This window comes from Oncorhynchus gorbuscha, unplaced genomic scaffold (genome assembly GCF_021184085.1).
Source record: "Oncorhynchus gorbuscha isolate QuinsamMale2020 ecotype Even-year unplaced genomic scaffold, OgorEven_v1.0 Un_scaffold_2535, whole genome shotgun sequence".
In the NCBI taxonomy this organism is placed as follows: domain Eukaryota; kingdom Metazoa; phylum Chordata; class Actinopteri; order Salmoniformes; family Salmonidae; genus Oncorhynchus; species Oncorhynchus gorbuscha.
This window is the reverse complement of record NW_025747022.1, coordinates 11,940-38,410: the sequence shown is the minus strand read 5'-3', so window position 1 is coordinate 38,410 and position 26,471 is coordinate 11,940. Positions and strand designations below refer to the sequence as shown.

The following is a 26,471-nucleotide window of genomic DNA, read 5'->3' as shown; positions in this document are numbered from 1 at the left end:
ACAGCTTAGATACTATAGAGAGAGAGGACAGGACAGACAACTAGACAACAGCTTAGATACTATAGAGAGAGAGGACAGGACAGACAACTAGACAACAGCTTAGATACTATAGAGAGAGAGGACAGGACAGACAACTAGACAACAGCTTAGATACTATAGATACTAGAGAGAGGACAGGACAGACAACTAGACAACAGGTTAGATACTATAGAGAGAGAGGACAGGACAGACAACTAGACAACAGGTTAGATACTATAGGGAAGTTATGAAGAAATTAGAGGACAGGACATAGAGAGGACAGGACACAGAGAGGACAGGACACAGAGAGGACAGGACACAGAGAGGACAGGACACAGAGAGGACAGGACACAGAGAGGACAGGACACAGAGAGGACAGAACACAGAGAGGACAGGACACAGAGAGGACAGGACACAGAGAGGACAGGACACAGAGAGGACAGGACACAGAGAGGACAGGACATAGAGAGGACAGGATACAAAGAGGACAGGACACAGAGAGGACAGGACACAGAGAGGACAGGACACAGAGAGGACAGGACACAGACAGGACAGGCCACAGAGAGGACAGGACACAGAGAGGACAGGACACAGAGAGGACAGGCCACAGAGAGGACAGGACACAGAGAGGACAGGACACAGAGAGGACAGGACACAGAGAGGACAGGACACAGAGAGGACAGGACACAGAGAGGACAGTACACATTATCAGGTTAGGAGTAAAGTGGCAGAAAAACAGAATAACCTAATCACAATACCCACGACAGACCTCTTTTAGAGCAGGGCGCCAATAGATGGAGCACATCTGACTGTAATACAATCACAATGCATTCAGGAAGGTGATGGCTGAAACTGAAGCTTAGAAACAGCACTTCCCAGAGGCTTCGTGCCCGGTTAGAGACTGAGGGGGCTGAGGAGGCATGTGTGCCCTTCAGTTTGATCCTTTCGAAGTTTACAAATTATATTTTACAAGATCTGGTTCAAAGAGACATTTGAAGGAGAAGCAGGCCTACTAATGGATTGCTGATAGATCTGGTTCAAAGAGACATTTGAAGGAGAAGCAGGCCTACTAATGGATTGCTGATAGATCTGGTTCAAAGAGACATTTGAAGGAGAAGCAGGCCTACTAATGGATTGCTGATAGATCTGGTTCAAAGAGACATTTGAAGGAGAAGCAGGCCTACTAATGGATTGCTGATAGATCTGGTTCATATAAACATTTAAAGGAGAAGCAGGCCTATTAATGGTTTGCTGATAGATCTGGTTCAAAGAGACATTTGAAGGAGAAGCAGGCCTACTAATGGATTGCTGATAGATCTGGTTCATATAAACATTTAAAGGAGAAGCAGGCCTACTAATGGATTGCTGATAGATCTGGTTCAAAGAGACATTTGAAGGAGAAGCAGGCCTACTAATGGAGGGCTGATAGATCTGGTTCATATAAACATTTGAAGGAGAAGCAGGCCTACTAATGGATTGCTGATAGATCTGGTTCATATCGACATTTGAAGGAGAAGCAGGCCTACTAATGGAGGGCTGATAGATCTGGTTCATATAAACATTTGAAGGAGAAGCAGGCCTACTAATGGATTGCTGATAGATCTGGTTCAAATAGACATTTGAAGGAGAAGCAGGCCTACTAATGGATTGCTGATAGATCTGGTTCAAATAGACATTTGAAGGAGAAGCAGGCCTACTAATGGATTGCTGATAGATATGGTTCATAGAGACATTTGAAGGAGAAGCAGGCCTACTAATGGATTGCTGATAGATCTGGTTCAAATAGACATTTGAAGGAGAAGCAGGCCTACTAATGGATTGCTGATAGATCTGGTTCATAGAGACATTTGAAGGAGAAGCAGGCCTACTAATGGATTGCTGATAGATCTGGTTCAAATAGACACTTGAAGGAGAAGCAGGCCTACTAATGGATTGCTGATAGATCTGGTTCAAATAGACATTTGAAGGAGAAGCAGGCCTACTAATGGAGGGCTGATAGATGTTAGATGAATAGAAGGATATTGAAATCGGTCATGAGTGTCTAGACTGGTCCCAGATATGTTTGTACTATTTGGCAAGAGAGCAGAGACAGACTGGGACCCAGGCTACATGATAACACCCAGGCTACATGATAACACCCAGGCTACATGATAACACCCAGGCTACATGATAACACCCAGGCTACATGATAACACCCAGGCTACATGATAACACCCAGGCTACATGAGTCCATGGATAACACCCAGGCTACATGATAACACCCAGGCTACATGAGTCCACGGATAACACCCAGGCTACATGATAACACCCAGGCTACATGAGTCCACGGATAACACCCAGGCTACATGATAACACCCAGGCTACATGAGTCCACGGATAACACCCAGGCTACATGAGTCCACAGATAACACCCAGGCTACATGAGTCCACAGATAACACCCAGGCTACATGAGTCCACGGATAACACCCAGGCTACATGAGTCCACGGATAACACCCAGTCTACATGATAACACCCAGGCTACATGATAACACCCAGGCTACATGAGTCCACGGATAACACCCAGGCTACATGATAACACCCAGGCTACATGAGTCCACGGATAACACCCAGGCTACATGATAACACCCAGGCTACATGATAACACCCAGGCTACATGATAACACCCAGGCTACATGAGTCCACTGATAACACCCAGGCTACATGATAACACCCAGGCTACATGATAACACCCAGGCTACATGAGTCCACGGATAACACCCAGGCTACATGATAACACCCAGGCTACATGAGTCCACAGATAACACCCAGGCTACATTAGTCCACAGATAACACCCAGGCTACATGAGTCCACAGATAACACCCAGGCTACATTAGTCCACAGATAACACCCAGGCTACATGAGTCCACAGATAACACCCAGGCTACATGAGTCCACAGATAACACCCAGGCTACATGACAACACCCAGGCTACATGATAACACCCAGGCTACATGAGTCCACGGGTAACACCCAGGCTACATGTTAACAACCAGCCTACATGATAACAACCAGGCTACATGAGTCCACGGATAACACCCAGGCTACATGATAACACCCAGGCTACATGATAACACCCAGGCTACATGAGTCCACGGATAACACCCAGGCTACATGATAACACCCAGGCTATATGAGTCCACGGATAACACCCAGGCTACATGAGTCCACGGATAACACCCAGGCTACATGATAACACCCAGGCTACATTATAACACCCAGGCTACATGATAATACCCAGGCTACATGATAACACCCAGGCTACATGATAACACCCAGGCTACATGATAACACCCAAGCTACATGATAACACCCAGGCTACATGATAACACCCAGGCTACATGATAACACCCAGGCTACATGATAACACCTCTGGTCCTTCTAGTGGAGGTTTCATTACTGGACGGTAACGTCGACCCCCACAGGTCAACTGGACGTGGTGTTACGCAACACCTCCTCCATGGTGCCTCAGGTGACTGGGTCTGCAGTGAGGGTCTGCAGTGAGGGTCTGCATTGGGTCTGCAGTGAGGGTCTGCAGTGAGGGTCTGCAGTGAGGGTCTGCAGTGAGGGTCTGCATTGGGTCTGCAGTGAGGGTCTGCAGTGAGGGTCTGCATTGGGTCTGCAGTGAGGGTCTGCAGTGAGGGTCTGCAGTGAGGGTCTGCAGTGAGGGTCTGCGTTGGGTCTGCAGTGAGGGTCTGCATTGGGTCTGCAGTGAGGGTCTGCGTTGGGTCTGCAGTGAGGGTCTGCAGTGAGGGTCTGCAGTGAGGGTCTGCATTGGGTCTGCAGTGAGGGTCTGCAGTGAGGGTCTGCAGTGAGGGTCTGCAGTGAGGGTCTGCATTGGGTCTGCAGTGAGGGTCTGCATTGGGTCTGCAGTGAGGGTCTGCAGTGAGGGTCTGCATTGGGTCTGCAGTGAGGGTCTGCAGTGAGGGTCTGCAGTGAGGGTCTGCAGTGAGGGTCTGCATTGGGTCTGCAGTGAGGGTCTGCAGTGAGGGTCTGCAGTGAGGGTCTGCATTGGGTCTGCAGTGAGGGTCTGCATTGGGTCTGCAGTGAGGGTCTGCATTGGGTCTGCAGTGAGGGTCTGCATTGGGTCTGCATTGGGTCTGCAGTGAGGGTCTGCGTTGGGTCTGCAGTGAGGGTCTGCAGTGAGGGTCTGCGTTGGGTCTGCAGTGAGGGTCTGCATTGGGTCTGCAGTGAGGGTCTGCATTGGGTCTGCAGTGAGGGTCTGCATTGGGTCTGCAGTGAGGGTCTGCATCGGGTCTGCAGTGAGGATCTGCATTGGGTCTGCAGTGAGGGTCTGCATTGGGTCTGCATTGGGTCTGCAGTGAGGGTCTGCATCGGGTCTGCAGTGAGGATCTGCATTGGGTCTGCAGTGAGGGTCTGCAGTGAGGGTCTGCATTGGGTCTGCAGTGAGGGTCTGCATTGGGTCTGCAGTGAGGGTCTGCAGTGAGGTGTGTGTGTCAGTGTGCATTGTGAGTGTCTATGTGTGACAGAGAGAGAGAGTGTGTGTGTGCATGTGTGCAGAGGTGTGTGTGAGTGCAGTGTGTGTGTGTGTGTGTGTGTGTGTGTGTGTGTGTGTGTGTGTGTGTGTGTGTGTGTGTGTGTGTGTGTGTGTGTGTGTGTGTGTGTGTGTGTGTGTGTGTGTGTGTGTGTGTGTGTGTGTGTGTGTGTGTGTGTGTGGATGGACACATCACCGTACTTGGCTGAGCGGCTCAGTAATTAGAATCAATGTCCTTATGGCCGTTTAACTGCTTCTGCAATATCCCTTTACAACACCGAGCTCTCTAACACAGGCTGTTAATACAACCAGCTCTCTAATACAGGCTGTTAATACAACCAGCTCTCTAATACAGACTGTCAATACAACCAGCTCTCTAACACAGACTGTCAATACAACCAGCTCTCTAACACAGACTGTCAATACAACCAGCTCTCTAATACAGGCTGTTGATACAACCAGCTCTCTAATACAGACTGTTAATACAACCAGCTCTCTAACACAGACTGTCAATACAACCAGCTCTCTAACACAGACTGTTAATACAACCAGCTCTCTAACACAGACTGTTAATACAACCAGCTCTCTAATACAGACTGTCAATACAACCAGCTCTATAATTACAGCAGCCTCTCTAATACAGGCTGTTAATACACCCAGCTCTATAATTACAGCAGCCTCTCTAATACAGACTGTTAATACACCCAGCTCTATAATTACAGCAGCCTCTCTAACACAGACTGTTAATACACCCAGCTCTATAATTACAGCAGCCTCTCTAACACAGACTGTCAATACAACCAGCTCTCTAACACAGACTGTTAATACACCCAGCTCTATAATGACAGCAGCCTCTCTAACACAGACTGTTAATACACCCAGCTCTATAATTACAGCAGCCTCTCTAACACAGACTGTTAATACACCCAGCTCTATAATTACAGCAGCCTCTCTAACACAGACTGTTAATACACCCAGCTCTATAATTACAGCAGCCTCTCTAACACAGACTGTTAATACACCCAGCTCTATAATTACAGCAGCCTCTCTAACACAGACTGTTAATACACCCAGCTCTATAATTACAGCAGCCTCTCTAATACAGGCTGTTAATACACCCAGCTCTATAATTACAGCAGCCTCTCTAACACAGACTGTTAATACACCCAGCTCTATAATTACAGCAGCCTCTCTAACACAGACTGTTAATACACCCAGCTCTATAACACAGACTGTTAATACACCCAGCTCTATCACACAGACTGTTAATACACCCAGCTCTATAATTACAGCAGCCTCTCTAACACAGACTGTTAATATACCCAGCTCTATAACACAGACTGTTAATACACCCAGCTCTATCACACAGACTGTTAATACACCCAGCTCTATAATTACAGCAGCCTCTCTAACACAGACTGTTAATATACCCAGCTCTATAACACAGACTGTTAATACACCCAGCTCTATAACACAGACTGTTAATACACCCAGCTCTATAACACAGACTGTTAATACACCCAGCTCTCTAACACAGACTGTTAATACACCCAGCTCTATAATTACAGCAGCCTCTCTAACACAGACTGTTAATACACCCAGCTCTATAATTACAGCAGCCTCTCTAACACAGACTGTTAATACACCCAGCTCTATAATTACAGCAGCCTCTCTAATACAGACTGTTAATACACCCAGCTCTCTAACACAGACTGTTAATACACCCAGCTCTATAATTACAGCAGCCTCTCTAACACAGCCTGTTAATACACCCAGCTCTATAATTACAGCAGCCTCTCTAACACAGACTGTTAATACACCCAGCTCTATAATACAGGCTGTTAATACACCCAGCTCTATAATTACAGCAGCCTCTCTAACACAGACTGTTAATACACCCAGCTCTCTAATACAGACTGTTAATACACCCAGCTCTATAATTACAGCAGCCTCTCTAACACAGACTGTTAATACACCCAGCTCTATAATTACAGCAGCCTCTATAACACAGACTGTTAATACACCCAGCTCTATAATTACAGCAGCCTCTATAACACAGACTGTTAATACACCCAGCTCTATAATTACAGCAGCCTCTATAATACAGACTGTCAATACACCCAGCTCTATAATTACAGCAGCCTCTATAATACAGACTGTTAATACACCCAGCTCTCTAACACAGACTGTTAATACACCCAGCTCTATAATTACAGCAGCCTCTCTAATACAGACTGTTAATACACCCAGCTCTATAATTACAGCAGCCTCTCTAACACAGACTGTTAATACACCCAGCTCTATAATTACAGCAGCCTCTCTAACACAGACTGTTAATACACCCAGCTCTCTAATACAGACTGTTAATACACCCAGCTCTATAATTACAACAGCCTCTCTAACACAGACTGTTAATACACCCAGCTCTATAATTACAGCAGCCTCTCTAACACAGACTGTTAATACACCCAGCTCTATAATTACAGCAGCCTCTCTAACACAGACTGTTAATACACCCAGCTCTATAATTACAGCAGCCTCTCTAACACAGACTGTTAATACACCCAGCTCTATAATTACAGCAGCCTCTCTAATACAGGCTGTTAATACACCCAGCTCTATAATTACAGCAGCCTCTCTAATACAGGCTGTTAATACACCCAGCTCTATAATTACAGCAGCCTCTCTAACACAGACTGTCAATACAACCAGCTCTCTAACACAGACTGTTAATACACCCAGCTCTATCACACAGACTGTTAATACACCCAGCTCTATAATTACAGCAGCCTCTCTAACACAGACTGTTAATACACCCAGCTCTATAATTACAGCAGCCTCTATAATACAGACTGTTAATACACCCAGCTCTATAATTACAGCAGCCTCTCTAACACAGACTGTTAATACACCCAGCTCTATAATTACAGCAGCCTCTCTAACACAGACTGTTAATACACCCAGCTCTATAATTACAGCAGCCTCTCTAACACAGACTGTTAATACACCCAGCTCTATAATTACAGCAGCCTCTATAATACAGACTGTTAATACACCCAGCTCTATAATTACAGCAGCCTCTATAATACAGACTGTTAATACACCCAGCTCTATAATTACAGCAGCCTCTCTAACACAGACTGTTAATACACCCAGCTCTATAATTACAGCAGCCTCTCTCGCCCTCCTGGATTGTGTGATAGCAGTCCCTCTATTTCTCTCTCTTCCGCCATCCCTCCGTCCCCCTCTCTCTCTTTCTCTCCGTCAAAAATTAACCTGGAGATGAGGACAGTAAAGGGAGCTGGAGATGAGGACAGTAAAGGGAGCTGGAGATGAGGACAGTAGGGGGAGATGAGGACAGTAAAGGGAGCTGGAGATGAGGACAGTAGGGGGAGATGAGGACAGTAAAGGGAGCTGGAGATGAGGACAGTAAAGGGAGCTGGAGATGAGGACAGTAAAGGGAGCTGGAAATGAGGACAGTAAAGGGAGCTGGAGATGAGGACAGTAAAGGGAGCTGGAGATGAAGACAGTAAAGAGATCTGGAGATGAGGACAGTAAAGGGAGCTGGAGATGAGGACAGTAAAGGGAGCTGGAGATGAGGACAGTAAAGAGATCTGGAGATGAGGACAGTAAAGAGATCTGGAGATGAGGACAGTAAAGGGAGCTGGAGATGAGGACAGTAAAGGGAGCTGGAGATGAGGACAGTAAAGGGATCTGGAGATGAGGACAGTAAAGGGAGCTGGAGATGAGGACAGTAAAGGGAGCTGGAGATGAGGACAGTGAAGGGAGCTGGAGATGAGGACAGTAAAGAGATCTGGAGACGAGGACAGTAAAGAGATCTGAAGACGAGGACAGTAAAGGGAGCTGGAGATGAGGACAGTAAAGGGAGCTGGAGACGAGGACAGTAAAGGGAGCTGGAGATGAGGACAGTGAAGGGAGCTGGAGACGAGGACAGTAAAGAGATCTGGAGACGAGGACAGTAAAGGGAGCTGGAGATGAGGACAGTAAAGGGAGCTGGAGACGAGGACAGTAAAGGGAGCTGGAGATGAGGACAGTAAAGGGAGCTGGAGATGAGGAATTAAGTGTTGCTATTATACCTCGGACTGGCTTAACGACCGACCGGAAGACCGACCTGAAGACCGACCAGAAGACCGACCTTAAGACTGACCTGAAGACCGACCGGAAGACCAACCGGAAGACTGAACTGAAGACCGACCGGAAGACCGACCTGAAGACCGACCGGAGAGACCTGAAGACCCGGAAGACCGACCGAAGAAGACTGAGACTGAACTGAGACCGACCGGAAGACCGACCGGAAGACTGACCTGAAGACCGACCGGAAGACTGAACTGAAGACCGACCGGAAGACCGACCTGAAGACCGACCTGAAGACCGACCGGAAGACTGACCTGAAGACCGTCCGGAAGACTGACCTGAAGACCGACTGGAAGAAACAGTTGAAGGCCTGGAATGATTACCTCTCATCTCCTATCCCCATAGCGCTCTGGTCAAAAGTAGTGCACTCTATAGGGATTAGGGAACCATTTGTGACTCAACCTTCTTCCATCTTCCTTAAATGGATTCTCATCTCTTCGGGCTAGTTATTACGCACCTCCCAACCAGCACCTCCCAACCAGCACCTCCCAAGGATAAATCAATTCAATTGTGGATCAAGAGCGACACTGTTGATAACCACCTACTGTCTCGTGTCTCCATTCAAATGACTGTCCACTTCTACTAGGTTGGCATGGCTACAGGGTAGGACTGCAACATGATGTCCCCCTATCTGGTCTGTAGCAGACAGTATAGGTCTCAGTCCAGGGAGATTTAGTGTAGTGTGGCTTGGTGAGATCTTACTCCCTAGTCATAATGTTAATGCATGGATAACAACTGGGTTAATGCAGGGATAACAACTAGGTTAATGCATGGATAACAACTGGGTTAATGCATGGATAACAACTGGGATAATGCATGGATAACAACTGGGTTAATGCATGGATAACAACTGGGTTAATGCATGGATAACAACTGGGTTAATGCATGGATAACAACTGGGTTAATGCATGGATAACAACTGGGTTAATGCATGGATAACAACTGGGTTAATGCATGGATAACAACTAGGTTAATGCATGGATAACAACTGAGTTAATGCATGGATAACAACGGGGTTAATGCATGGATAACAACGGGGTTAATGCATGGATAACAACTGGGTTAATGCATGGATAACAACTGAGTTAATGCATGGATAACAACGGGGTTAATGCATGGATAACAACTGGGTTAATGCATGGATAACTCACAGAAGATACATTTACATTGGCCTTTTAACATCGGAGAATTAACAGCATCTTTAACAAGACCTTTGGACAGGATGCTGGCTTTAACTGAGAAAAAAACACACATTCTAAATCAAAGTTGAAGGAAACAATGAGCCCAGATTAAATATTGTATAGTTGGTTTGAACAAAAGGGATCTTTAGTTCTGAGTGAGCTGTAACAGTTTTTTGGGGGGCAGATTGACTTGAAGCAGCCATGTAGATACGGTTAATGACTGGATAGTTTTCCTATCTAAATTAAAGTGTACATTGGGGCATTTTCATTTTGTCATCTTTTAGCAAGGTTCATTTCAAGCTCAAGTTAATGTTGGTAAGTAAAATGTTATTACTCACAAGGTTGACAAGAAATACCAGGAGAAACCATGACAACCCCCCCCCCCAAAAAAAAAAGAAAGTTCATTAAAACATCGAAGCAAACAGAAAATGTATTTAATCAAAGTCTAGCCAAATGCTCTTATCATATGAAAGACTGAACACGTTATTTCTTAAGTGATGTTAATGCCATTATATCAAGTTGACAGGCTGGACAAGGTAACATAGCATAACATAACGGAAGGGGTGATGAGACAGAGAACAGAGCCCTTCCTTTAACTGTGGAACAGTTAGGTAACATTATGGTCCGTGGTTTAGAGGAGCGGGAAGCGGGAAGCGCACATAAAAATAAAAAAACAACGCGCATTTTTTATATATTTTTTTTGTGTTGTTTTGTGCGCGTGAGTTTTCTCCCACCTTTCTAAATGCAGGAAAATATAAAGAGAGTTGAAAGCATAGAGGAGGAGTGTTACTTTTACTCACCGCGAAACGGCGATTCAGCGTTTACCCAGCTATTTGTTCACGTTACCTCTACGTCACAGGTTCTGATTGTCATTGTGATCCAGCAGTACAAAACCACTATATACTTGGACTGGAGCAACAAAAAAAAAATTAAAAGCTATTTGCAATTTTATGTAACACTCATGCATTTCATAAAGATATATTGCATAGCTCTTCAACTGTTCTGCCCTCGGTGCTAAAAACTGTGCTTGTAATACTTCATTTACTAATATATCTTACTGTTTTTTTCCCTTCCGTACACCGTCAGACAGAAAATATCTCGTTGTTCAATCCACTTCCGCATTGTTGTCAGTCAGTGTTCATACAATGTATACACTTCAAAAAAAGGTTAGGTCAGTTTAAAGAAAGAAGAAACCTAACAATTCTGCCCCAAAAAAACATCTTCTACATCTTCTAGAAAACTGCTTATAGGTTGTGTTGTAGCTAAGCCCTACAGGTATAAAAAATTAGCCCCTCGTTGTTCATCGGTTCATTTTCTATCTCCATTTGGAGTCTGTTTGTGGTTCCATCTTTTAAACAAGTTTACAATTGATTATAAGAGAAAACAATCATGCATTAATGATCTTCTCTTCCGAAAATGGAAATGTGTCTTGTGGTCGATAACGTCCTTCCTATAGAACATGAGTTGGCAAAAAAAAAAAAGGCCTGTGCTTCCGAGAATAAAATCCCTCCTGGTCCATTTTCCTGCAGCCGAAGCCAAACTTTTGTTCCACTTCCTTTTTTATCTTCTCAATGTTATATTTTGTACAAACATCGCATCGATCGAAGATAGACTTGGGGAAAGACAAGACTTCTCTACTAACGTTTTTTTTTTTGGTAGGCACTATGCTGTACTGAGGTTGAGGTCAGGGTTCATTCTGCTGTGGGTCGGGGCCACAGAGACTCTGGGAGGAGTCTTCGGGGATGACGTCATCAGACGAACCAGAAAGCGACCACATTCTTCTTCTTCTTCTTCTTCTTCTTCATCTTCCCCCTCCTCTTCCGTCATTGTCTAAAGCCTCATCATGGGAGCGGCTGAATCACCTCACCTCAGATCCGTAGGTGGAACGTGCTGGAAAAACAAAACACAACACAAGGGCATAGTTAGTTACACAGCTGCATTTACAACAGATGGGACGTCATGGACTCATCCAACAAAATATAGAAAAACATTTTAGAGGAAAACATGGAATAATAAACATAGATTTTTGGAGTGATGTATCACTTTAACTGGGCTGTCTCTGAGGCAAGTTATTCTGTCAACAGTGGAGCTTCTTTTAGAAGTGTTGTCCCCTTATCAACAACACATACAGGGCTTTCAGAAAGTTTTCAGACCCCTTGACTTTTTTCCACATTTTGTTACGTTACAGAATTAATCTATAATGAATTAAATAAATAAAAAATCCTCATCAATCTACACACAATATCCCATAATGACATCACAATACCCTGTAATGACATCACAATATCCCATAATGACATCACAACACCCCGTAATGACATCACAATACCCCATAATGACATCGCAATACCCCATAATGATTGGAGTCCACTTGTGGTAAATTCAATTGTTTGGACATGATTTGGAAAGGCACACACCTGTCTATATAAGGTCCCACAGTTGACAGTGCATGTCAGAGCAAAAACCAAGCTATGAGGTCGAAGGAATTGTCTGTAGAGCTCAGAGACAGGATGGTGTCGAGGTACAGATCTGGGAAAGGGATCCAAAACATGTCTGCAGCATTGAAGATCCCCAAGAACACAGTGGCCTCCATCATTCTGAAATGGAAGACGTTTAGAACCACCAAGAACACAGTGGCCTTCATCATTCTGAAATGGAAGACGTTTAGAACCACCAAGAACACAGTGGCCTCCATCATTCTGAAATGGAAGACGTTTAGATCCCCCAAGAACACAGTGGTCTCCATCATTCTTAAATGGAAGACGTTTAGAACCACCAAGAACACAGTGGCCTCCATCATTCTTAAATGGAAGACGTTTAGAACCACCAAGAACACAGTGGCCTCCATCATTCTTAAATGGAAGACGTTTAGAACCACCAAGAACACAGTGGCCTCCATCATTCTGAAATGGAAGACGTTTAGAACCACCAAGAACACAGTGGCCTCCATCATTCTTAAATGGAAGACGTTTAGAACCACCAAGAACACAGTGGCCTCCATCATTCTGAAATGGAAGACGTTTAGATCCCCCAAGAACACAGTGGTCTCCATCATTCTTAAATGGAAGACGTTTAGAACCACCAAGAACACAGTGGCCTCCATCATTCTTAAATGGAAGACGTTTAGAACCACCAAGAACACAGTGGCCTCCATCATTCTTAAATGGAAGACGTTTAGAACCACCAAGAACACAGTGGTCTCCATCATTCTTAAATGGAAGACGTTTAGAACCACCAAGAACACAGTGGTCTCCATCATTCTTAAATGGAAGACGTTTAGAACCACCAAGAACACAGTGGTCTCCATCATTCTTAAATGGAAGACGTTTAGAACCACCAAGAACACAGTGGCCTCCATCATTGTTAAATGGAAGACGTTTAGAACCACCAAGAACACAGTGGTCTCCATCATTCTTAAATGGAAGACGTTTAGAACCACCAAGAACACAGTGGCCTCCATCATTCTTAAATGGAAGACGTTTAGAACCACCAAGAACACAGTGGCCTCCATCATTCTGAAATGGAAGACGTTTAGAACCACCAAGAACACAGTGGTCTCCATCATTCTTAAATGGAAGACGTTTAGAACCACCAAGAACACAGTGGTCTCCATCATTCTTAAATGGAAGACGTTTAGAACCACCAAGAACACAGTGGCCTCCATCATTCTTAAATGGAAGACGTTTAGAACCACCAAGAACACAGTGGTCTCCATCATTCTTAAATGGAAGACGTTTAGAACCACCAAGAACACAGTGGCCTCCATCATTCTGAAATGGAAGACGTTTAGAACCACCAAGAACACAGTGGCCTCCATCATTCTTAAATGGAAGACGTTTAGAACCACCAAGAACACAGTGGTCTCCATCATTCTTAAATGGAAGACGTTTAGAACCACCAAGAACACAGTGGCCTCCATCATTCTTAAATGGAAGACGTTTAGAACCACTAAGAACACAGTGGTCTCCATCATTCTTAAATGGAAGACGTTTAGAACCACCAAGAACACAGTGGCCTCCATCATTCTTAAATGGAAGACGTTTAGATCCCCCAAGAACACAGTGGCCTCCATCATTCTGAAATGGAAGACATTTAGAACCACCAAGAACACAGTGGTCTCCATCATTCTTAAATGGAAGATGTTTAGAACCACCAAGAACACAGTGGTCTCCATCATTCTTAAATGGAAGACGTTTAGAACCACCAAGAACACAGTGGCCTCCATCATTCTTAAATGGAAGACGTTTAGATCCCCCAAGAACACAGTGGCCTCCATCATTCTGAAATGGAAGACGTTTAGAACCACCAAGAACACAGTGGCCTCCATCATTCTTAAATGGAAGACGTTTAGATCCCCCAAGAACACAGTGGTCTCCATCATTCTTAAATGGAAGACGTTTAGAACCACCAAGAACACAGTGGTCTCCATCATTCTTAAATGGAAGACGTTTAGATCCCCCAAGAACACAGTGGCCTCCATCATTCTTAAATGGAAGACGTTTAGAACCACCAAGAACACAGTGGCCTCCATCATTCTTAAATGGAAGACGTTTAGATCCCCCAAGAACACAGTGGTCTCCATCATTCTTAAATGGAAGACGTTTAGATCCCCCAAGAACACAGTGGTCTCCATCATTCTTAAATGGAAGACGTTTAGAACCACCAAGAACACAGTGGTCTCCATCATTCTTAAATGGAAGACGTTTAGAACCACCAAGAACACAGTGGCCTCCATCATTCTTAAATGGAAGACGTTTAGATCCCCCAAGAACACAGTGGCCTCCATCATTCTTAAATGGAAGACGTTTAGAACCACCAAGAACACAGTGGCCTCCATCATTCTTAAATGGAAGACGTTTAGAACCACCAAGAACACATTTGCCTCCATCATTCTTAAATGGAAGACGTTTAGAACCACCAAGAACACACATTTTGAAAAGAAGGTCGACGACATCCGATCCTCGTTTGCTAAGTCAAACGACACCGCTGGTTCTGCTCACACTGCCCTACCCTGTGCTCTGACCTCTTTCTCCCCTCTCTCTCCAGATGAAATCTCGCGTCTTGTGACGGCCGGCCGCCCAACAACCTGCCCGCTTGACCCTATCCCCTCCTCTCTTCTCCAGACCATTTCCGGAGACCTTCTCCCTTACCTCACCTCGCTCATCAACTCATCCCTGACCGCTGGCTACGTCCCTTCCGTCTTCAAGAGAGCGAGAGTTGCACCACTTCTGAAAAAACCTACACTCGATCCCTCCGATGTCAACAATTACAGACCAGTATCCCTTCTTTCTTTTCTCTCCAAAACTCTTGAACGTGCCGTCCTTGGTCAGCTCTCCCGCTATCTCTCTCAGAATGACCTTCTTGATCCAAATCAGTCAGGTTTCAAGACTAGTCATTCAACTGAGACTGCTCTCCTCTGTATCACGGAGGCGCTCCGCACTGCTAAAGCTAACTCTCTCTCCTCTGTTCTCATCCTTCTAGATCTATCGGTTGCCTTCGATGCTGTGAACCATCAGATCCTCCTCTCCACCCTCTCCGAGTTGGGCATCTCCGGCGCGGCCCACGCTTGGATTGCGTCCTACCTGACAGGTTGCTCCTACCAGGTGGTGTGGCGAGAATCTGTCTCCTCACCACGCGCTCTCACCACTGGTGTCCCCCAGGGCTCTGTTCTAGGCCCTCTCCTATTCTCGCTATACACCAAGTCACTTGGCTCTGTCATAACCTCACATGGTCTCTCCTATCATTGCTATGCAGACGACACACAATTAATCTTCTCCTTTCCCCCTTCTGATGACCAGGTGGCGAATCGCATCTCTGCATGTCTGGCAGACATATCAGTGTGGATGACGGATCACCACCTCAAGCTGAACCTCTGCAAGACGGAGCTGCTCTTCCTCCGGGGGAAGGACTGCCCGTTCCATGATCTCGCCATCACGGTTGACAACTCCATTGTGTCCTCCTCCCAAAGCGCTAAGAACCTTGGCGTGATCCTGGACAACACCCTGTCGTTCTCAACCAACATCAAGGCGGTGGCCCGTTCCTGTAGGTTCATGCTCTACAACATCCGCAGAGTACGACCTTGCCTCACACAGGAAGCGACGCAGGTCCTAATCCAGGCACTTGTCATCTCCCGTCTGGATTACTGCAACTCGCTGTTGGCTGGGCTCCCTGCCTGTGCCATTAAACCCCTTCAACTCATCCAGAACGCCGCAGCCCGTCTGGTGTTCAACCTTCCCAAGTTCTCTCACGTCACCCCGCTCCTCCTTTCTCTCCACTGGCTTCCAGTTGAAGCTCGCATCCGCTACAAGACCATGGTGCTTGCCTACGGAGCTGTGAGGGGAACGGCACCTCAGTACCTCCAGGCTCTGATCAGGCCTTACACCCAAACAAGGGCACTGCGTTCATCCACCTCTGGCCTGCTCGCCTCCCTACCACTGAGGAAGTACAGCTCCCGCTCAGCCCAGTCAAAACTGTTCGCTGCTCTGGCCCCCCAATGGTGGAACAAACTCCCTCACGACGCCAGGACAGCGGAGTCAATCACCACCTTCCGGAGACACCTGAAACCCCACCTCTTTAAGGAATACCTAGGATAGGATAAGTAATCCCTCTCACCCCCCCCCCTTTAAGATTTAGATGCACTATTGTAAAGTGACTGTTCCACTGGATGTCATAAGGTGAATGCACCAATTTGTAAGTCGCTCTGGATAAGAGCGTCTGCTAAATGACTTAAATGTAAATGTAAACACAGTGGCCTCCATCATTCTTAAATGGAAGATGTTTAGAACCACCAAGAACACAGTGGCCTCCATCATTCTTAAATGGAAGACGTTTAGAACCACCAAGATTCTTCCTAGAGCTGGCGGCCTGGCCAAACCGAGCAATCGGGGGAGAAGGGCATTGGTCAGGGAGATGACCAAGAACCCAATGGTCACTCTGACAGAGCTCCAGAGTTCCTCTGTGGAGATGGGAGAACCTTCCAGAAGGACAACCATCTCTGCAGCACTCCATCAATCAGGCCTTTATGATCGAGTGGCCAGACAGAAGCCACTCCTCAGTTAAAGGAACATGAGAACTAGGGATGTTGCGGTGACCGTATTACCGCCACACGGGCGGTCACGAAAACAGTCAAATTCCACGAGACCATTTAGTCACGGTAATTAGGCTTCTTCAAGCTCTGATGCTGCTGATGGTCCTCAGTAGCCTACCAGCTAACTGCCTGGTACTCAGCACTCTATTGTCCCTCTAATCAGTCTGACATCAATGCAAATGTAATAGAAAATCAAACACTTAATGAGAGCCCATGAATTCATGTTGCGCAACATTTCTATAGGCTATGCAATTGCGTGAGAAAACAGAGTGATGGCTTCTATTAAAAAGAGGAGGATCCCATCAGCTTTCTATAGGCTAGGCCTACTATATTTATTTCTCAACTATTTATTTCTCAACTGTTTATTTCTCAACTGTCCTAATATTAAGCACATTGCTTATCTTTACTACAGGAGTATAGCCTACCTGGCTGGCATGAAAAATGAACCATGGAAAAAGCGTCCTCCATTCTCTATTCGCTATTGATGTGATGTGTTCCCCCCCCTTACCCACTTCCATACAGGTGCATGATAATGGTCCATTCTAAATCAAAACTAATGTCACATCAATTTATTATTTAGTACATGTAAAGACAAGATTCAATCAAGAATAGTCTTGACGGGTGACAATATTAACCTTGTGAATGATGCCCAGCATCATTTCTCTCTCAACTTTTTATAATCCTGTATCATACCTCATGTAGCCAATAGGCCTGTATGTTTTAATAAGGTTGGTATCACACCTCATGTAGCCAATAGGCATGTATGTTTTAATAAGGTTGGTATCACACCTCATGTAGCCAATAGGCCTGTATGTTTTAATAAGGTTGGTATCACACCTCATGTAGCCAATAGGCATGTATGTTTTAATAAGGTTGGTATCACACCTCATGTAGCCAATAGGCCTGTATGTTTTAATAAGGTTAGTATCACACCTCATGTAGCCAATAGGCCTGTATGTTTTAATAAGGTTGGTATCACACCTCATGTAGCCAATAGGCCTGTATGTTTTAATAAGGTTGGTATCACACCACATCTAGCATGACTAATAACCTTATCAACAATAGATACAGTATATCTGCTGACTGGATACATCTAGCATGACTAATAACCTTATCAACAATAGATACAGTATATCTGCTGACTGGATACATCTAGCATGACTAATAACCTTATCAACAATAGATACAGTCTCAGATATCTGCTGACTGGATCCATCTAGCATGACTAATAACCTTATCAACAATAGATACAGTCCTTGCTGACTGGATACATCTAGCATGACTAATAACCTTATCAACAATAGATACAGTATACCTCCTGACTGGATACATCTAGCATGACCTAATAACCTTATCAACAATAGATACAGTGATATCTGCTGACTGGATACATCTGTCACGCCTTGGTCATTGTACCTTGTGTTTTTGTTATATGTTTGGGTAGTCCAGGGTGTGACATGGGTTTATATGTTGTAGTTATTATTTGGGTCTTGTATTAATTTGGAGTTCTGTTATTATCTACCCGGCACAGCCAGAAGAGGACTGGCCACCCCACATATCCTCTCTAATTCTCTCTTCCTCCTTCGGAGGACCTGAGCCCTAGGACCTGCCCCAGGACTACCTGACATGATCCTAATTGCTGTCCCCAGTCAGCTGACTTCTAGTTGCTCGGATTGGGAACCTGTATTTATTTGACCATGCTGGTCATTTATGAACATTTGAACATCTGGGTGATTTACCTGTCTTAGTGTTAGTCACCAGATAGGCTGTAATTAGTTTCTCTAGGTTTCTTCCTGTTTTGTATTCTCAGTTATTTCCTAGCCACCGTTTATCTTTATTAAAAGTCTGTTTGGGGTTTTAGGCTGCATTTCGGTCTGACTTTCTATCACAAAGGGCATATAAACAGATTTGATTTGATACAGTCCTCTGCTGACTGGATACATCTAGCATGACTAATAACCTTATCAACAATAGATACAGTCCTCTGCTGACTGGATACATCTAGCATGACTAATAACCTTATCAACAATAGATACAGTCCTCTGCTGACTGGATACATCTAGCATGACTAATAACCTTATCAACAATAGATACAGTATATCTGCTGACTGGATACATCTAGCATGACTAATAACCTTATCAACAATAGATACAGTATATCTGCTGACTGGATACATCTAGCATGACTAATAACCTTATCAACAATAGATACAGTATATCTGCTGACTGGATACATCTAGCATGACTAATAACCTTATCAACAATAGATACAGTCCTCTGCTGACTGGATACATCTAGCATGACTAATAACCTTATCAACAATAGATACAGTATATCTGCTGACTGGATACATCTAGCATGACTAATAACCTTATCAACAATAGATACAGTATATCTGCTGACTGGATACATCTAGCATGACTAATAATGTTTATCAGGGTGTGACAATAGTTTACAGTTGTATTGTGATCTAAAAAGGGTTTGATACATCTAGCATGACTAATAACCTTATAATAGATACAGTCTATATCTGCTGACTGGATACATCTAGCATGACTAATAACCTTATCAACAATAGATACAGTATATCTGCTGACTGGATACATCTAGCATGACTAATAACTTTATCAAAATAGATACAGTGCATATCTGCTGACTGGATACAACATCTAGCATGACTAATAACCTTATCAACAATAGATACAGTATATCTGCTGACTGGATACATCTAGCATGACTAATAACCTTATCAACAATAGATACAGTATACCTGCTGACTGGATACATCTAGCATGACTAATAACCTTATCAACAATAGACACAGTATATCTGCTGACTGGATACATCTAGCATGACTAATAACCTTATCAACAATAGATACAGTATACCTGCTGACTGGATACATCTAGCATGACTAATAACCTTATCAACAATAGATACAGTCCTCTGCTGACTGGATACATCTAGCATGACTAATAACCTTATCAACAATAGATACAGTATACCTGCTGACTGGATACATCTAGCATGACTAATAACCTTATCAACAATAGATACAGTATATCTGCTGACTGGATACATCTAGCTGACTAATAACCTTATCAACCAGAGATAGAGTCCTCTGCTGACTGGATGCCATCTAGCATCTAATATCAATAGATGAATATAACCCTTGACTGGATACATCTAGCATGACTAATCCTTTCAACAATAGATACAGTATTTATTGCTGACTGGATACATCTAGCATGACTAATAACCTTATCAACAATAGATACAGTATATCTGCTGACTGGATACATCTAGCATGACTAATAACCTTATCTCAATAGACACAGTATACCTGCTGACTGGATACCTCCCTCCCCTCCCCCTCCCCTCGAGAGAGTTATGTTGCCATGAATCCATCTATCTTGAATTAACCCTTCCATCTTCAACCAGATCTCCTAGAAACCTCTGACAGATTTCCTCCTCCTCTCCTCTCCTCCTCCCTCCCTGCCCTGCCCTGCCCTGCCCTGCCCTGCCCTGCCCTGCCCTGCCCTCCCTCTCCTCTCCTCTCCTCTCCTCTCCCCTCCCCTCCCCTCCCCTCCCCTCTCCTCCCCTCCCCTCCCTCCCCTCCCCCTCCTCTCCCTCTCCTCTCCTCTCCTCTCCCTCCTCTCCTCTCCTCTCCTGCCCTGCCCTGCCCTGCCCTGCCCTGCCCTGCCCTGCCCTGCCCTCCCCTCCCCTCCCCTCCCCTCCCCTCCCCTCTCCCCTCCTCCTCTCCTCTCCTCTCCTCTCCTGTTCATATGTATTGTGTGCCAGTCTGGCTGACTGTCAGTTGCAGCTGAGATTATACAAAAGCCATTTTCTGTGTGAGTGAGAAATGACGTCTTTCCTGAGGAGAGAATCACAGAACAGAACAAGGCCGCATCCCAAATGGCACCCTATTCCATTCATAGTGCTTGAGCCATGATAAAAAAGTAGTGCACTATATAGGGCATAGGGTGCCAGAGTCCTACTGACTCTGGTCTAAAGTAGTGCACTATATAGGGCATAGGGTGCCAGAGTCCTGCTGTCTCTGGTCTAAAGTAGTGCACTATATAGGGCATAGGGTGCCATTTAGGAGGAAGACCCCAGCCAGAGCTGCAACACTCACATTAACCTACAACAGTACTCTGCTGCTAATAGAGCTACTTAAAGTGACATAGAGCCACTGTACTGACATTCTACAAGGCCTGGCCAGTGAACTAGTACCAATGTCACATTGGACCGCGGTTCGGATGACAGGACGATACTGTACCGATGACTTTTTACCCTGCCAAAGCTGGAAATGGACAGTCTTTTGCATGAAGTAATATTAAAGTAGAGAGGGGGCCCTGCAAGGTCATCTAGACAGTGTATACAGCTAATGGGCTGGGGAGACGGCCATGACTCCATTACATCTAATGGTCTGGGGAGATGGCCATGACTCCATTACATCTAATGGTCTGGGGAGACGGCCATGAATCCATTACATCTAATGGGCTGGGGAGATGGCCATGACTCCATTACATCTAATGGGCTGGGGAGATGGCCATGACTCCATTACATCTAATGGGCTGGGGAGACGGCCATGACTCCATTACATCTAATGGGCTGGGGAGACGGCCATGACTCCATTACATCTAATGGGCTGGGGAGATGGCCATGAATCCATTACATCTAATGGGCTGGGGAGATGGCCATGACTCCATTACATCTAATGGGCTGGGGAGATGGCCATGACTCCATTACATCTAATGGGCTGGGGAGATGGCCATGAATCCATTACATCTAATGGGCTGGGGAGATGGCCATGACTCCATTACATCTAATGGGCTGGGGAGATGGCCATGACTCCATTACATCTAATGGGCTGGGGAGATGGCCATGACTCCATTACATCTAATGGGCTGGGGAGATGGCCATGACTCCATTACATCTAATGGGCTGGGGAGATGGCCATGACTCCATTACATCTAATGGGCTGGGGAGACGGCCATGACTCCATTACATCTAATGGGCTGGGGAGATGGCCATGACTCCATTACATCTAATGGGCTGGGGAGATGGCCATGAATCCATTACATCTAATGGGCTGGGGAGACGGCCATGAATCCATTACATCTAATGGGCTGGGGAGATGGCCATGAATCCATTACATCTAATGGGCTGGGGAGATGGCCATGAATCCATTACATCTAATGGGCTGGGGAGATGGCCATGAATCCATTACATCTAATGGGCTGGGGAGATGGCCATGACTCCATTACATCTAATGGGCTGGGGAGATGGCCATGAATCCATTACATCTAATGGGCTGGGGAGATGGCCATGAACTCCATTACATCTAATGGGCTGGGGAGACGGCCATGACTCCATTACATCTAATGGGCTGGGGAGATGGCCATGAATCCATTACATCTAATGGGCTGGGGAGATGGCCATGACTCCATTACATCTAATGGGCTGGGAGATGGCCATGACTCCATTACATCTAATGGGCTGGGGAGATGGCCATGACTCCATTACATCTAATGGGCTGGGGAGATGGCCATGACTCCATTACATCTAATGGGCTGGGGAGACGGCCATGACTCCATTACATCTAATGGGCTGGGGAGATGGCCATGAATCCATTACATCTAATGGGCTGGGGAGATGGCCATGAATCCATTACATCTAATGGGCTGGGGAGATGGCCATGAATCCATTACATCTAATGGGCTGGGGAGATGGCCATGAACCATTACATCTAATGGGCCAGCCATGATCCATTACATCTGTGGGCTGGGGAAGATGGCCATGAATCCAGCCTCCTCCATCTAATGGGCTCAGGGGAGATGGCCATGACCTCCAGTGACATCTAAAGGGCTGACAGGCCAGTCAGAGTATTCCACACTCAGCAGTGAATCTAAAGATACTGACAGGCCAGTGAGTCCATTCCATCACCTCAGCAGTGAATCTAAAGATACTAAGGCCAGGGAGTATTCCATGACCTCCAGTGAATCTAAAGGGCTGAGAGGCCAGTGAAGTCCATTACATCTCAGCAGGGAATCTAAATCCATACATCTAAGGCCAGTGGGGAGATGGCCACCTCATCCAGTGAATCTAAAGGGCTGCAGGGAGTATTCCACACCTCCAGTGAATCTAAAGGGCTGACAGGCCATGAGTATTCCACATCTAATGGGCAGGGAATCATGAATCCATTACATCTACAGGCCAGGGGAGATGGCCATGACTCAGCAGTGACATCTAATGAGCTGGGGAGATGGCCATGACTCCATTACATCTAATGGGCTGGGGAGACTGCAGGCCAGTCAGAGTGGCCATGACTCCATTAGATCTAAGGCCTCAGAGATTCCATGAATCCAGTGAATCTAAAGGGCTGAGAGGCCAGTGAAGTATTACACCTCAGCAGTGAATCTAAAGGTCTGACAGGCCAGTTCACAGTATTCCACACCTCTCCATTCTAAAGGGCTGACAGGCCAGTCAGAGTATTCCACACCTCAGCAGTGAATCTAAAGATACTGACAGGCCAGTCAGAGTATTCCACACCTCAGCAGTGAATCTAAAGATACTGACAGGCCAGTCAGAGTATTCCACACCTCAGCAGTGAATCTAAAGATACTGACAGGCCAGTCAGAGTATTCCACACCTCAGCAGTGAATCTAAAGATACTGACAGGCCAGTCAGAGTATTCCACACCTCAGCAGTGAATCTAAAGATACTGACAGGCCAGTCAGAGTATTCCACACCTCAGCAGTGAATCTAAAGATACTGACAGGCCAGTCAGAGTATTCCACACCTCAGCAGTGAATCTAAAGATACTGACAGGCCAGTCAGAGTATTCCACACCTCAGCAGTGAATCTAAAGATACTGACAGGCCAGTCAGAGTATTCCACACCTCAGCAGTGAATCTAAAGATACTGACAGACCAGTCAGAGTATTCCACACCTCAGCAGTGAATCTAAAGATACTGACAGGCCAGTCAGAGTATTCCACACCTCAGCAGTGAATCTAAAGATACTGACAGGCCAGTCAGAGTATTCCACACCTCAGCAGTGAATCTAAAGATACTGACAGGCCAGTCAGAGTATTCCACACCTCAGCAGTGAATCTAAAGACACTGACAGGCCAGTCAGAATATTCCAACAGAAGAAGATCTTCAAAGGGAAGTTAATAGTTGTATCCCTTTGGAGAAAATCACTTACTGCTTGAGGAATAAGTTAAAGACATTTTACAGAATTTGGCAACCTTTTATTGACTATATGGAGAATCTCCCCCCACATCTCATTGATTGAATCTATATATAATCCTCACATAATGTTTCACATTATAATGTATAATATGTAGCCTACGGCAGGTGATCCAATGTCTCGTTATTTTATTATTTTTTTATTATTGTATGTTTGTTTATATAATTATAATTTATTTTTGTTACGTTCGTCTGATACTGTCACTTTGTCCTATCGTTGTCTAATATCTTTTCACTTTTGTATATATATATATATTTTTTAAAGGTAAGGCATTAATTATATCGCTATTTCAGACTTTTGTGGTGCACCTGCCTGGTTGAAATATGATTTTCATGTGTTTGTATGCTGGGCGCTGTCCTCAGATAAACGCGTGGTTTGCTTTCGCCGTAAAGCCTTTTTGAAATCTGACACAGTGGCCGGATTAACAAGAAGTTAAGCTTTATTTTGATGTATAACACATATATTTTCAAGAATGTTAAATATTTTAATTGAGTATTTTTGACGCTTGCGTCCCACCTACCCTAGAGAGGATAACAACATTGCATGGTTTGCTTTCGCCGTAAAGCCTTTTTGAAATCTGACACAGTGGCTGGATTAACAAGAAGTTAAGCTTTATTTTGATGTATAACACATATATTTTCAAGAAGTGAAGTATTTTTTAGTATTTTTTGACGCTAGCGTCTCACCTACCCTAGAGAGGATAACAACATTCACTCGCCAGGCACCTGTTACAGGAGGAGAGAGACATGTTGTTGTTTATCTCTATTTATGTCTTACAGGGCCATCGCGTTTTATCTGTCACTGTCTCTGGTCACAGGCAGCAGCGTCCTGCCAAAGGCCTGACCTGGTTGCCACGACAACACGCTCCAACCAAAAAACCATGGAAACCAGGAAGAGTTCAAGCCAATCTACAGCCGCCCCCGTGTGATTGGCAGATTTACGGGCCATATCATTGGCCAGCTAAATCAAGCTCTCTGGAATGGGAGAGGTTTTTACTAGCCGGTTCTTTCCGCCTGGTTTGGGCTCTCAAATGAAAACGATTTACAATACTGTTGATAGATTGATTGGTCAGCAGTAAAAAGGCTCTGATCAAGCACTATTGGTTCTCTCTCTCTGTGTTTAATCTCGGTCTGAAAGCAGCATCATGCAGAGCAGCAGAAGTTATCTTTGTCTGAAAGCAGCATTATTTAGGGTAGCAGAAGTTATCTTTGTCTGAAAGCAGCATTATATAGAGCAGCAGAAGTTATCTTTGTCTGAAAGCAGCATTATATAGGGTAGCAGAAGTTATCTTTGTCTGAAAGCAGCATTATATAGGCCAGTAGAAGTTATCTTTGTCTGAAAGCAGCATTATATAGGGCAGCAGAAGTTATCTTTGTCTGAAAGCAGCATTATATAGGGTAGCAGAAGTTATCTTTGTCTGAAAGCAGCATTATATAGGCCAGTAGAAGTTATCTTTGTCTGAAAGCAGCATCATGCAGAACAGCAGAAGTTATCTTTGTCTGAAAGCAGCATTACATAGGCCAGCAGAAGTGATCTTTGTCTGAAAGCAGCATTATATAGTGTAGTAGAAGTTATCTTTGTCTGAAAGCAGCATTATATAGGGTAGCAGAAGTTATCTTTGTCTGAAAGCAGAATTATATAAGGCAGTAGAAGTTATCTTTGTCTGAAAGCAGAATTATATAAGGCAGTATAAGTTATCTTTGTCTGAAAGCAGAATTATATAAGGCAGTAGAAGTTATCTCCACCTCCATGTTATTACACACTAGCCTGACACACCAGACATTATAGCCTGACACACCAGACATTACACACTAGCCTGACACACCAGACATTATAGCCTGACACACCAGACATTATACACTAGCCTGACACACCAGACCACATCCATGACATCGTACCTTAGAAAGTCTGGAGCTTTAGAGATCATGTTCTCGAAGTCCGAGAAGGAGAGCTTGCTGTCCCCGTCGAGGTCAGCCTCCTCCATGGCCTTGCTACAGACCAGATTGACCTCTTCAGGGGTCAGCTCTCCTTTAGTCAGCCGGTTCAACGTCTTCTCCAGATCCTCCTTACACAGGAAGTTATCCATGTTAAAATCTGACACGCAGGAAAGAGGAAGAGAGATTCAAAATGAGACGAAGAGATTTGATTTGATTTGATTTAAAATGGGAGAAATGACGAGATTCAAAACTTGTTTTAATGAAATGAAATGAAATGAAAATGAAATATGCCATTTAGCGGA

The 26,471-nt window shown here is 44.9% G+C and overlaps 1 long non-coding RNA gene across 1 annotated transcript; it reads right to left on the bottom strand.

Annotated features, from left to right (window-relative positions):
* Positions 1-10,300: 10,300 nt before the first annotated feature.
* On the bottom strand, positions 10,301-26,292 carry LOC124026054. Its single transcript, XR_006837254.1, has 2 exons — positions 26,131-26,292; positions 10,301-11,778 (listed from the first exon to the last, which is right to left on the bottom strand). It is a non-coding gene; the product is annotated as an uncharacterized LOC124026054 (long non-coding RNA).
* Positions 26,293-26,471: the final 179 nt, after the last annotated feature.